The sequence below is a fragment of the Phocoena phocoena genome, chromosome X, assembly GCF_963924675.1.
Source record: "Phocoena phocoena chromosome X, mPhoPho1.1, whole genome shotgun sequence".
Classification (NCBI taxonomy): domain Eukaryota; kingdom Metazoa; phylum Chordata; class Mammalia; order Artiodactyla; family Phocoenidae; genus Phocoena; species Phocoena phocoena.
The window spans coordinates 115,373,498-115,388,010 of record NC_089240.1 but is presented as its reverse complement, the minus strand read 5'-3'; positions in this window follow the sequence as shown (position 1 = coordinate 115,388,010).

Here is a 14,513-nt window from a genome sequence, read left to right as displayed (position 1 = left end):
ATTTAACCCATAGGATGGCCCAAATACTGTATGTCCAAAAGTTTTTTTTAAAAAAAATTTGAAAAACAAAAGTGGCTGTGGAGTCAGCTTTTATTTTAGACATCAAAAAGTATATTTTAGGGCTTCCCTGGTGGCGCAGTGGTTGACAGTCCGCCTGCCGATGCAGGGGACACGGGTTCGTGCCCCTGTCCAGGAAGATCCCACATGCCGCGGAGCGGCTGGGCCCGTGAGCCATGGCCGCTGAGCCTGCGAGTCCGGAGCCTGCGCTCCGCAACGGGAGAGGCCACAGCAGTGAGAGGCCCGCGTACCGAGAAAAAAAAAAAAAGTATATTTTAAAAGGGCATATGTAGATACTTTAAAAAATACATATGCACCAGTTCTCTATCATGTTCTAATACCAGCAAATGAAATGTCATATACTTGCATAAGTAGTGTTTGTTTTTCTTGAAGACTGCTTAAAGTAAGTCAGATGTAATTAAGAAAAATAAGGAGGTAGACGAGACTTCTGTGGCGAAGCTGAAGGTGAGTTTGGGCCATTTTCCAGGGCTTTAGAGATTGAGGGCACTGGGGGTTTTTTTGTTTGTTTGTTTTGTTAATGTCTAATTTTACTTCAAAGCTTATGGATATGGATGCATCACTAGCGCTGCTCTTACCTAGCCTTGATCACGATTGTTTTCAGCTCACAAAAGAACATTGCTTTCACTCAGAAACAACGAAAAAATTGCCCCAAGCCTCAAAGCAAAATTTCGTAATCCATTTTGTTTACTCTCTCCTAGGTCCTGGGTTTCTCAGCTTGTTTTTGTCTTGGGCTCTGTGTTTTTCTATCTCCGCTTAAGATATGGGTATTTGTGTTTGGAGTTGGCAAAGTACTTTCTTCTCCATTAACTCAGTTTGATTTTGCTATTCTCGAAAACCCTTTGAGGTAGGCAAAATAGGTATTACTATTCACATTTTATAGATAAGTAAATCAAACTCAGAGAGATGGAGCTGGGACGCAAATCCAAGAGAGTCTAAAGTGAGTTCTCTTTCCACCACAACCTGCTACTTCATCCCCAAGTATGGAGCCATGCTCCACTGGAGCCTAGGTTGAGGAAGAGCTGAAAATGAGGAGATGCCGTCCCCATGGAGGAAAATTTTGAGGAAGGAAAAACCAGGAGAACAATGATGCTGTTGTTCCTATAGGGAGTGAGAGAGGGAGAAGAAAAAGACGGTGCTTATGGGATCAGGGGATGAGCGCGTGGGTCAATCATCTATGCCACTGATGGACGGTAGATGGGGAAGGCGGGGGCCCAAGGCATGGGAAGGAAAGGAGATTCATAGTTGGCAGCATCAGAGGGGAAAGCAGAAGGTAGGGAAACCATTCATAAGTAATGGATGTTCATAATTTGGGATTCATCTGTAAGGGATGTTTATAATTATAAGCTGGGGATAGACTCTCTGAGGAACTACTGAAGCAAACTACACGCAAGCTCTGTAAACTGTAGATCGGATTCTAACAGATCTCCCTAGTTTCACTTTCTAGCCCATCCTTGCTTCCAAAAGCAGACCAAAGGCAGTTCCCCTGGGCACTGGGAATCAAGGGCCTTTAGGTCTGGAACCCATATTTACCCTTCAGTCTCAACCACCCGAAGGGTGACTCAGAGCTGTCTCTGGATTATGTTTGCTGGGATTCCTGAACCAAACATTATTCACCTCTTGGGGCCCCATGCTGGGGTCAGTTAATCAGAGCTGCTCCCAATGGGAATGGTTCTCATCCTTTCGGAGATGTTTAGAGACATTTGCCTCAAATTTACTAAATTCTCTTCACCTCTGTACTGTCGCCCCACCAACACCCACTCCCTCAATGACAAGGTCCCCCAGTACAATTTAGTCATCAGCTTTCCTGGTAGCAAGAAGCTCATATTTTTGTAGACCTCATTGTATTTTCCAAACAAACATCAGCACATCTTCAACTTTCTATTTTAGTTACTTCTGGCTACTCAACTGGGATTTCCTTTTCGTCTACAATATTACTGGAGGAGCACTTACAGCATCAGGATCGTGATATGATCTGCTTACTCCTAACTTTATAAAATCTTGTCTGAGAAATAAAAGTGATAATCCTTATGCAAAACACTTAGCCCAGTGCTTGGTGATTATCATTACTTCTCAATAACATTTCTTCAATTTCAGGTCACCATACCCAAATCCATAGATTAATTTAGGGTGTTTTCTTCCTGATTATATGTATAAATACCTGAACCTCAAATCATGGGTTACTTCTTATACAGTTTCCTATAGAACAATTAGCCCAATCATGGCATGAAGGTTCTCATTACTTCAGTCCCAGAGTTCTCTCCTGTCTCCTGGCTGTCCTGTTCTCTTCCCTTTTGTCTTAATCATCCTTTGTTGTACACTGTAGGCCCCATCTGCTTTGGAGGAACCCCTCTGCATATCACCTATACATTTATGATTCTATCTGTCAAATAATTATTTTGCTTTCAAAATTAAATTTAATATGTGAATTCCAAGAACCGTACAGAACTGCTTCAGTTATCTGAAGGTGGGACTTCCAGCAGCTTTAACCATCTGGAACATGGCCTTAAGCCCAGAAAGAAATGAAAAATGTCTAGGAGCATTGAGGGCTGTAGCCATGCAAAAGTCTCCCTGCAGCCTATGGATTAGAATGGGTGTCAAGTATGAATATTTGCTTCACAAGTGTGATGGCCAGTTTTATATGTCCACTTGACTAGGCCACAGTCCCCAGTTATTCCATCAACTACTAATCACAGTGTTGCCGTGACAGTATTTCGTAGATGTGGTTAACATCTACAATCAGTTGATTTTACGTAAAGGGAACTACTCTTGATAATCTGGGTGGGCCTCATCTAATCAGCTGGAAGAGCAAAACTGAAGGTTCCCTGAGAAACAAGAAATCCTGCTTGTGGACTGTAGTGTCAGCTCCTGCCCAAGAGTTTCCAGCCTGCCCTTCCTGATGGCCTGCCCTACAGATTTCAGACTTGCCTAGCCAGCCTCCATAATCATGTAAGCCAATTCATATGTATATATACATATTCACATATATAAAATACATGTTATATATAATATATAAACAACACACACATACATTCATTTGAAAATACATTAAAAGGGAGACAAGGAGGGGGATGTTTGAAGCTGACACACTAACAAGTGAAGTTAACAGGAAGAAAGAAGATGCCAGAATCATCAAATCATCATGAAAAAGGTTACGTTATGTTCAGCGTAGTAAAAACATAAATATGGGATACAATGCTTAAAGGAGCTTTCAAAATTCTATCTGGGTTGACTATGAAAACTATCTTCTACATTAAATGAAAGCCCAAGTTTAAAAACTTGAATCATTCTGATTTTGTAGCTTAAGTAAATTATTTTGTTCTTTGTTCTAAGAGAAATGGTATGCCATTGAAGGATTTTGTGCAAGGGATAGCATGATCATATTTGTGTATCAATGTAATCACTCTGCCTTCTGGATGGATATCAAACTAGAGGGAGATAAAATGGAAGTGGAGAGACCAATTAAGAAACTTGCAAGCACAGAGAACTATATTCAATATCCTATGATAAACCAAAATGGAAAAGAATATTAAAAAAATGAATGTATATATATATTTATGCATATATATATATACATATAACTGAATCACTTTGCTGTACAGCAGAAATTGACACATTGTAAATCAAGTCTACTTCAATAAAAAATATTGATAAAATAGAAAAACTAAATAAATTAGATTCAAACCCCCAAAATAAAACCTTAAAAAAAATTTTTTTTAAATAAAAATCACTCAAAAGAAAAAGAACTTGCAATGGTCCAGACCAGGTGAGAAAAGATGGTGGCTGGAACTAGAACTGTGGCAATGGCAATAAAGAGAAGTGGGCAGATATGGCTATATTTTGCAGGTTGAATTGATGGTTGGGACTTCCTGAGGGACTGGCTATGAGGCTGAAAGGGTGGGATGGGTCACTGATGACTGCTAGGTTTCTGGCTAATAGAACAAGATAGATAAAGGTGTCATGAGCTGACACAGAGAACACTGGAAGGCGGCCAGGTTTGGTTGAAGGGGATGATACAGAAGGAGAGAGAGAGAAAGAAAGGCATAAATTCTTTTGAAGACCTGTTTCATTGAAAGTTCTGGGAACCATCTAAGAGGAGATGTCAAGCTGGCAGCTAGATGTATAGGTCTGGATCTCAGAGCAAAGTTCTGGTCTGAAGATACAAACATGTGAGTCATCTGCCTATGGGTGGTAACTGAAACAGAGGCTGTAAATGAAATTACCTAAGGAGAGAGTATAGGGTAAGAAGAGATGAATAGCCTAGGACTGGGCACTGAGGAGCTTCAATGTTTAACAGCTGGATACATATGCCTGCTCATGATATAGGCTCAATAAATGTTTATTGAACTACCCTTATGAAAAAGGTACTGATGCACCTGTTGTTGATGACTGCGCCTATAGAGATCCCAAACACACATCTTCAAATGTCATAGTAGATTCTGGCCTGAAATAGCCTCCACCCACTTGGCACCAATCCAGCCTTCCCCACAGAGATCTGGGAGATCGCTGCTAGATCTGTTTCTCACTTGCTTTCTTCTGTAGCCCAAGATACAGTCCACGCAGGCTAGTTTACTCGTGTACTTTCTTTACACCCTTCCAAACTCTACCTTGTACCAAATGGAATTAGATAGCTAGAGTACTAGTCCTGGTATTATGATTTAAAATAACTTTAGTTTTTTTAAAAGAAAAACACACAATATACATTTTATAAAACACCCATTGGCATTTTATGAAATTACTTTGACCACATCTCCATGACTTAATCAAATATTTATTGAATGCCTACTCTTTGCACAGCCCCGTGTGGAATAGGAGAAAAGCAAAAGATATAATCTCTACCTTTGAAGAACTTTCAGTCTATTTAGAGAAACAAGAGTAACACTTGTGACACGTGCAGAAAGAAAGAAAAAAGACCACATGAATCAAGTGTATATAGCAAAGCACAGGGCACTAAGGTCTATCAGAGTTCAAAGCAAAGAGCTCTAATTTACACTCGCAGAATAAGGCCTCAGAGAGACTTGACGGAGTTGTGCTGCTCTCACAGCACCACTATTCTTGCTCGTAGGAGGAACTGGACAGAAAACATATTTGACAAGCGTATCTCTAGGGGAGAAGGTTGCACAACCACCTGCAGAAACCAATTCAATCTCACATAATAGAATTTGAACTTCTTTTAAATGATTTAGGCCACTTGAGAGTTTTACAAGTCAGTTCCCAAATTAATTTAGCATTTATCTTCCAGACAGGCTACTACAGCTAACAATAAACTCCCGTTAAAGGAATTCAGATGAATGTGGCTGAGGAAAGGAGTTCCTCATTTCTCACCCCCCTTAACTTTCCTGCAGCAGTTGACACTGTTGACCAGCCACGCACGCTCCCCACTCTACCCAGCAACACACTCTTCTGGTTCCCTTCCGCCCTCTCTGACGGCTAAGCCTCCAGCCCAGGATCGGGCACACAGTAGGCACTCAATATTTCTGAATGATTGAATGCTTCTTAGTCTCTTCTCCACTGACTCTTCTGCTTTCATCTAAGTTTCCATTTCTGGCTGTCTTCTCTTCTACTATACCTGCTCCTCATGAGTGATCCCACCCACTCCCACGGCTTCAGCTGCCACCTGTACTCTGACGACATCCCAATTGCATATCTCTATCTGTCCTCTAAGCCCCATCTTTCAACTGCCTATAGGAACTCTCCCAGGTGCATTGCAGGCAATTCAAGGTCAATGTGTCCAAAGCTGAACTCATTATCTTTCTCCTTAAAGTTATATTCATTCCTGTTATGAGCGTAGGTTTACAGACCCACTATCCCTTCTGTCACTAGGGCTAAAACCTTCAAAAGCATCTTCAACCCCACACACACACCCTCCCCCAATGTCTAATCCTTGCCAGTTCCTATCAGTTTTCCCCCCATGTTATCTCTGGTAACTGTCTCTTCCTCATCATCCTCACTACCATGGCACCTTCACTGTTTATTGCCTGGATTCTTGTCACTACTACCTCACTAGCATTCCCTACAACAATTCAACTCTCTAATTTATTTTTCACACTGTTATCAAAATATAACCGAAATCATGTCCCTCTCTCCAAAAATCGTTCTTTATTCTTATAAATCACTTTTTGGCTTCTGTAGTTCTTTCATAAACTCTGTATCATTAAGAATGATTTTGGATGCAGGTAACAGAAATGCCAACTAACTTGTACAAATAGAGGGCTATTTTTCTCACATAAGACTAAGTCCAGAGGTAGGTGGTTGTTGGCATACGTTTATTGATGCCATCAAGGGCTCAGACTCTCTTCTGGTAGTTCTGCACTGCCATCCATCCTTAACATGTCAGCTTTTCATCTTCATTGCCGCCAGTAAATCAGCTACAAGATGGCTGTTAGAGCCCCAGGTATCAGGTCTGCATTCAAGGCAGAAACTAGGGTGAAGCAGACAGCATTGGCAATGTCTATATATTTTCTTCAGGAAAGAAAAACTCTGCTAGATGCCCCTCAGCAGCCTTTTGTTTATGTATCATTAGCCATAAGAATATTACTGTCATGTGGCCACCTTGAGCTCCAAGGGAGACTAACCATGTATTTGGTTTTGCAAGCCGCTGTTGCAGATGCAGGCAAGGGAGACTGGGACTGGGAATAGATGTTGGGTTATTCGACCCACAGTGTCTGCCAAGTTCCCCCTTTCATGTGATCAATACTAAAGCCTTATAAGTAGGATAATTATATTCATTTGCAGGTTAAGGAAATTTAGGTCCTGAGAGGTTAGGTGATTTGCCTAAGGTCACAGCTAGTTGGTGGCAGAGCCATAGATACTCCTTTATGATTCCTACTGAGAATTTTACCATGCACGGCTGTGTGAAATGAACTCTTATCTCAGAGAATAGTCTAAGCTCCACAGTACTGAAAGTCCTCAGGCATCTGACCCCAGGCTGCCTTTCCAGATTCATCTCTTATAACACCCCTCCACACTCCTTATGCACTATCCGAATTCTTGGTTGCTCCTTGATTGTGGCAGATAACTGCAGGCTGCCATTCCTTTGCATGTGCTGATCCCTCAACTTGGAATGACCGTCCTTTTCTATCCTTGCCCCTGACGACACTCTGAGGCTTTGTTTATTGAATTGAATTCTTATGCATACCTCAAGATCCAGGTTAAATTCTGCTTCCCAGCTGAAGCATTCTTTAACTACACCAGTCATTATTCCTTCTTTCTGCCAGTAGCCCTAAGCTCTAGTATAGCACTTTCTTTTACTCCATCATGATAGTTGCTTCCTTTCCTACCTGCCTCTATCATTATCCCCTTGCAGGCTCCCGAGTTTTAGTTATCTCTGTATCCATGCCTCAAGCACCTAGTAAAGCATCAGGCAAAGAGAACTGGGCCAGTAAGCATTTTCTTTGTAACAGCTTTATTGAGATATAATTCACATACCATGCAATTCACCCATATAACTCAATGGTTAGTTGTACAACTATCATCACAGTTTAAAAATGTTTCCATTACCTCAAAAAGAAATCTAATACCCTTTTAATATCACCCCACAATTCCCCACTGCCCCCTAGCCCCAGCCCTAAGCATCCACTAACCTACTTTCTGTCTCTAGAGAGTTGCCTATTCTAGACATTTCATATAAATAGAATCATATATGTGGTGTTTTGTGTCTGGCTTTTGCACTTAACATGTTTTCGAGGTTCATCCATGTTGTAACATGAATCAGTACTCTATTCCTTCTTTTTATTTTTTAAAATTAATTAATTTATTTACTTTTATTTTTTGGGGGGCTGCGTTGGGTCTTCATTGCTGGGCACGGGCTTTCTCTAGTTGCGGCGAGCGGGGGCTACTCTTTGTTTCGGTGAGCAGGCTTCTCCTGTTGCAGAGCACAGGCTCTAGGCACACGGACTTCAGTAGTTGTGGCACGCAGGCTTCAGTAGTTGTGGCTCGCGGGCTCTAGAGCGCAGGCTCAGTAGTTGTGGCGCACGGGCTTGGTTGCTCCGCGGCATGTGGGATCTTCCTGGACCAGGGCTCAAACCTGTGTCCCCTACATTGGCAGGCAGAGTCTTAACCACTACGCCACCAGGGAAGTCCCTCTATTCCTTTCTATGGTCAAATAATATTCTATTATATGGATATACCATATTATTTATCCATTCACCTGTTGATGGACATTTGGGTTGTTTCCACTTTGGACTATCGTGAATAATGCTGCTGTTAACAATGGTATAAAAATATCTGTTTGAGACCCTGCTTTCAATCATTCTGGGTATATTCCCAGAATTGGAATTACAGGGTCATATGGTAACTCTATGTTTAACTATTTGAGGAACTGCCAGCCTGTTTTCCACAATAGCTGTATCATTTTACTTTCTCACCAGAAATACATGAGGGCTTCAGTTTCTCCACATACTTGCTAATGCTTGTTATTGTCCGACTTTTTGGTTATAGCCATCCTAATGTGTGTAAAGTAGTATCCCATTGTGGTTTTTATTTTCTTTTCCCTAATGACTAATGATGTTGAGCATCATTTAATATGCTCATTAGCCATTTGTGTAATACCTTTGGGGAAATGTCTATTCAAATCCTTTGTGCATTTTTAAAGTGAGTTGTTTATATTTTCATTATTGAGTTGTAAGAGTACTTTACATATTCTAGGTACAATTCCCTTATCAGATACAAGATCTGCAAATATAGGCCAGAAAACATTTTTAAATAAAGGAATTCCAAAATTGCTACTTAAATTTTTAGATGTTCCTTGTGAAAGCTAACATTCCAGCAAAGTTTGCTTTAAACTTCTCATAAAATTGGAGCTGGATCTCCAGGGAGAAGACTTGACCACTGAATGTAAGCAAAGCACAGTCAAGAATGCCACAAAACTTCTAAACAGTCTTATTTATGTTCTGATAGAAGGTAGCAGAATATCAACAACCCCAAATATTATCAGTTCCCCTAAATTAGCTGCAAAATGAAAATAGTAAAATAGAAATAGAAGGAAAGCTCTAGCCATGGACTTCCCAGCCCCTTCTGACCACACAGAGTGTTCCCACTCTAGGAAGAGCCAATCTTATAGCCTAGCAGTTTGCAAAGTTTTTCATCAGCCTCAAGGTACCATAAGACTTCCAAAGACTCTCATCTAAGTCCTAACACTTTCTCCTGTTTTCTGTATCACTGATTGGCCTTTTCCCAGACATAGCTGGCCAATAGCACATGATTATTTCAACAATGCTGTTGAAGGGAAGAAGGTAGCAGCACATAAAACCGAACACTGGAATCCCCAGGCCACGTTCAGCATTGAGTGAGTGACCACACAGCTGCTGACACAGGCAGCCAGTAAGGGTCTCATGATCATAAGGAAGCCAGGAGATTGTACCTGTACTAATTGTATTCCCAGTTTTTCATTCAATTAATAATTGATATATTTTCACAGTAAGTGTATTTTACTACAAAATATGTTGTCCTGATGTTTCTAGGACTATAGTGGCTGCTCCAAAGAGTAGGGGGATTCCAGCATTCCAGGTCACAGCAACAGTAAGGATCAGACAGCCAGCTTAATTCAGTACACTTGGAGGACTTCCTGTCTTAGGGGAAATGTGTGAATGTTTAGTGTGTTCCTTTCAGCTTTGTAATCCTCTTCCGGGAGAGTGGAAAGAAGCCAGAATCAATAGTCATAAAACCTCAGTTCCAGTCCTGGCTCAGTGTGAGCTCATTCCTACCTATGTTTTTACTGGCAAGTCTGTGTGCCTCAATTTTCATTTTAAAATGAAAATGATGACTATACTTGCAGCAGATTGAATTGTGTAGTGGAGGAAATACAGGCACGACTCATTTTTCTGCACTTCACTCTCCTGCACTTTGCAGATACTGCATTATTTACAAATTGAAGGCTTGTGACAACCCTGCATTGTCAGATAATGGTTAGTATTTTTTTTTAGCAATAAAGTATTTTTAATTAAGTTATGTAGACTTTTTTAGACATAATACTGTTGCACATTTACTAGACTACAGGATAATGTAAACAGAACTTCTATATGTACTGGGAAACCAAAACAAATTCATGTGACTTACTTTATTGTGATATTCGCTTTATTGCAGTCTTCTGAAACGGAACCTGCAATATCTCCAAGGTCTGCCTGTAGACAAATAGGTTATGCAATGTGATAAGCTCTCTCTTTATAAGTCACAAAATCTAAGGGATTCACCCACTCTTTCCCTCTTTCCCCTGACCTGGTTTTCCCTTGTTTTCCATCTCCACTGAGATTACAAAGTATAAAACCTAACCAAAAGGGTATGTTGTATTTAAGAAAAAGTGAATAGTTTACTTGCAGGAGAAGGGGGTGAAAAGCACGAGTGGAGGGCATGAGAAACAAGGCTCCAATAGAGAAGCCAAATTATAAGCTTGGAGGGCCATGCTAAGAAGTTTAAATATTATCTTGTCAAAAATGAGAAGCCATGGAGAAGTTTTGAGCAGAACGGTACTGAACTCCTATCCGTGTGTTTAGAAAGATCACTCTTACAGCAGTGTCGCGGGGTGCGGTGAGCTGGGGGAAAGAGACAGAGAACAGTTAGGAACAGCTGGGAAGCTATTCGCTGATCTCATATAAACTTAAGATAGTGGTAGTTATTGTGGAGAAAAGACAAATTTGGGTGGTATTTAGGAAGAATGGAGAGCACTTGATGTCTGATTCAATGTGGGGGGACGTGAAGGGGGAGGAGTAAAGGATTCTAACTTAGACAACTGGGTGAATTATAGAATCATTAACAAGAGAGGGGATACAAAATGTTTGAGAGAACATCATTTTGTTTGGCATACGTTGAGCTCAAAGTGCTCACAGCCCATCCATCTAGAGAAGCCTAGAAAAGTCTTCCAATAGGTATTTACAGGTTGAAGAGAAGGGGCAAGAGATCTGGGTTGGATTTAATTATGGGTACCTAGAGATGGTAACTGAAGCCATAATAGCAGCTGAGACAGCTTAAAGAGAGAACACAGAGTGAGAAAACAGTGTCAGTGTAAGCCCTGAGCAACAAGAGTTTCCAAGGAGCAGAGGAGGAAGAACACACAGAGAAGACTGACACAGAGGGACCAGGAGGGATGTTCAGTAGATAAGATTTTAAGAAGCAGGGAACGTTCAAAAGCATCAAATACCTATCCAGCCAAGAGTGTGGGTAGGATAAGAATGGAGAAGAGACTATTGGGGTTAGCAATTAAATAGTTAGCAATTAAATAGTGTCTGGTCATGGCCAGGTCTAAGACAATTTCAGGTGATGGGGAGAGAGCTGAAAAGTGACTGGAAGGCAATTATGAAGATATAGCAATGACGAAATACTCTTAGAATGCTCGGTGAAAGCACTGAGCAGGGAGGTAGTTGTAAGAATAAAATGAGTCCAAGTGAGATAGTGTATAAGAAAGTTCTGTAAAACAAATTCACAGGACAGTTATTATTCCGTTAAGCAAGGGCTATTCTCCAGAAAAGGAAACACGCACTCCCACCAGCAAGTGAATGAGTCATCAGGTAAAGAAACCAGAGTTCCTGTTATTATTCCCGTTTTCATGGAAATGGCAGCACTGTCCATTCATATATGTTTTCAGGGATCTCATTAAGAAATTACTCCCTCAGCTTGATCTGGCAGCTTCCTTTGATACCCAGAGCGGCAGAAGGCAACAAGGTATTGCATTAAGCAAAAGGCCACGAGCTTGCCACTGTCTTTTAAGGTAGGAGACAGGTTCTACCTATGTAAAGACCAATCAAGGGGCTTTGATGACTTATGCACTGAACTGATCCTGATCTGGTACTGTGTTGACCCAGCCTGGGTCTCTCAATCAACCGCCAAGTCCTTGTATCAAACCTCACATCACACACACTTTAGTAGCGAGAGAGAGAAAAGAGAACTGGCCTCACCCAGCCTGAGTGTTCTCAGGGACAAAGCTTAGAGGGAGAGAGAGAGGGAGGGAGGGAAAAAGAGAGAGAGAGAGAGAGAAAAAGAGAAATTGACTTGTTATTGCATAAAAAGATCAGGCTATGGGGAACTATATTCAGTATCTTATAATAAACCATAATGGAAAATAATATAAAAAAGAATATATATACTTCAATTTAGAAATTAAAATACAAAATATCAGGCTATGGGCAAGTAGGAATGTTAACAGAGTGGAAATTATGACCCGTGACACTGGTTTTCTGCTATTCCAGTATCATCTGAAATAAGGAAGAAGAATTACTTTGGCAACAACAATAATTTTTTTTTTTTTACAATTGACAAAACCCCTCCACATCCATTCTGTCATTTGATCCTAACAATCTGACAAGGTAGGTTACGCAGTGACTATAGTCCCCTTTTGCAGCTGCAGAAACTAAAGGTCAGAGGGCTATAAGTGATTTCTCCACATGGCACAAACAGTAAGTAGCAGAGCCAGGGTTCTGCCCCAGGTCTCCTGACTCTGAGTCCAGCACTCATTCTGCTAACTACACAGCCAGCCTAAACAAACAGCAGCCAAAGGACTCTGTGGCCCCAGTGGCACCACGGGTACAACACTAAGAAGGTAGAAACAGGCGCTCAAGGATATTTGGGGGCCTGTCTATGAGGTCAGGCTTTTGTTCCTTAGCGTTAACTTTTTCTTCCTGAGCTGCAGGTCACTCACTTAAATTCTTGGTGCGTTATGTAAAGATTCTTGTTTGAGTGAGACAGACAGTCTTGCCCGTGCTGTGCCCATGTCTGATTTTCTGAACAATGCTCCTCACTTTGTTAAATCCTCCTAGATTTCTTACTCATCTACCCCCCACATTCATCTGAGAAAAGCCACCACACCTGTGAATCCTACATTCTGAAATTTGAATCACAATTTGGATTTATTTCCATGTCTATTATTACTGTCAGAATATAAGATGAGGGAAAATGGACACATTAGAGAAATGAATTCAGCATAATGAAGGTCATTTTCAATTGTGACTGCCCATTATACAACTCTTTGGCTAGCATTACAGACAGATGCCATGCAATAGAATTTGTTTCCTGATATCAACTTAGCTTCTTGGCAGACTAAGGCAGCTCATTAGTAATCTTGGATCTCGTTCTATATTTGTGAGTCAACGCTAGATATCGGATAGTAGGTGAACTAGGCTTTGTGCCATTAAAATCCACAATGACATTTCCATGCAAATTCTGATTACTGAGAGGGCAGTGCCCCTTCTCAAGACCCAAGTCTGTTTTACCCTGAATTAGTAACCCTAGTGTAGGGTTAGCTAGGGAAAAAAGAAGGAAACGGAGCAGAATATGGAAGAGACAGAGGAATAGGAGAAGGAGCCAGATCTCAGTTTTAGTTTAAGAGTAACAGTTGTGGGGCTTCCCTGGTGGTGCAGTGGTTAAGAATCCGCCTGCCAATGCAGGGGACACGGGTTCGAGCCCTGGTCTGGGAAGATCCCACATGCCGCGGAGCAACTAAGCCCGTGCGCCACAACTACTGAGCCTGCGCTCTAGAGCCCCCGAGCCACAACTACTGAGCCCACGTGCCACAACTACTGAAGCCCACGTGCCTGGAGCCTGTGCTCCACAAAAAGAGAAGCCACCGCAATGAGAAGCCCGCACACCGCAACGAAGAGTAGCCCCTGCTCACTGCAACTGGAGAGAGGCCGCGCACAGCAGTGAAGACCCAATGCAGCCAAAAATAAATAAATTTTAAAAGAAGAGTAACAGTTGCAGAGAACATTTTTAAAATGACCTAAAACAAGCTACAGAATAATTTTCAGGTTATTCCTATAAAGGTCTGGTGTGGCATTGTTTTGTATGTGTGTACAGGAATGGTAATCAATTTCATTTTGCTTAGTTTATGTCCTAGGGTTCTTTTTCTAATAACCTAAGTTTTTATTCTCTGGGAGTTGACTCCTACAAAGTGAAGCAAAATTAGAAATTCCAAGAGGTTCTTCCTCTGACAACCAGTCTCCCCATTTCTAGTCTTTTCCCCCATCAAGTCTATCATGCACATTTCTGCCAGTGATCTGCCCAAGAACAAATCGCACTATAGCACTCTTCTGCTTAAACGCTTCAGTGGCTCCACTCACTCCTACCCACCCTATCCTTTAGCCACACCAAATTATAAGCCATTCTGAACATACACTCTTATTCAGTGACTAGTACATCTATGAGTCTGTACTCTTTGACTTTTCAATAACAGAAACTCAACTTGGACAAGTTTAGACAAAAAAGGAAAATTACTGAAAGTGTACTGGGATAAAGCTGAGGGAAGGGCAGGGATGCAGCTGGATCTCAGGAAAAAAATGAACGTAGGAAAACACCCTCTCTCTCTCTCTCTCTCTCTCACTTCCACTCCTGTGCTATCTCTCATCCCAGCTTCTGCCTTAACTTCAGCTTCATTCTCTTTCACTGCACACCGGCATCCTTTATATGATGAAAACTATAACCAGGAACACGTCCTGAGTTTTACCTGTTACTAC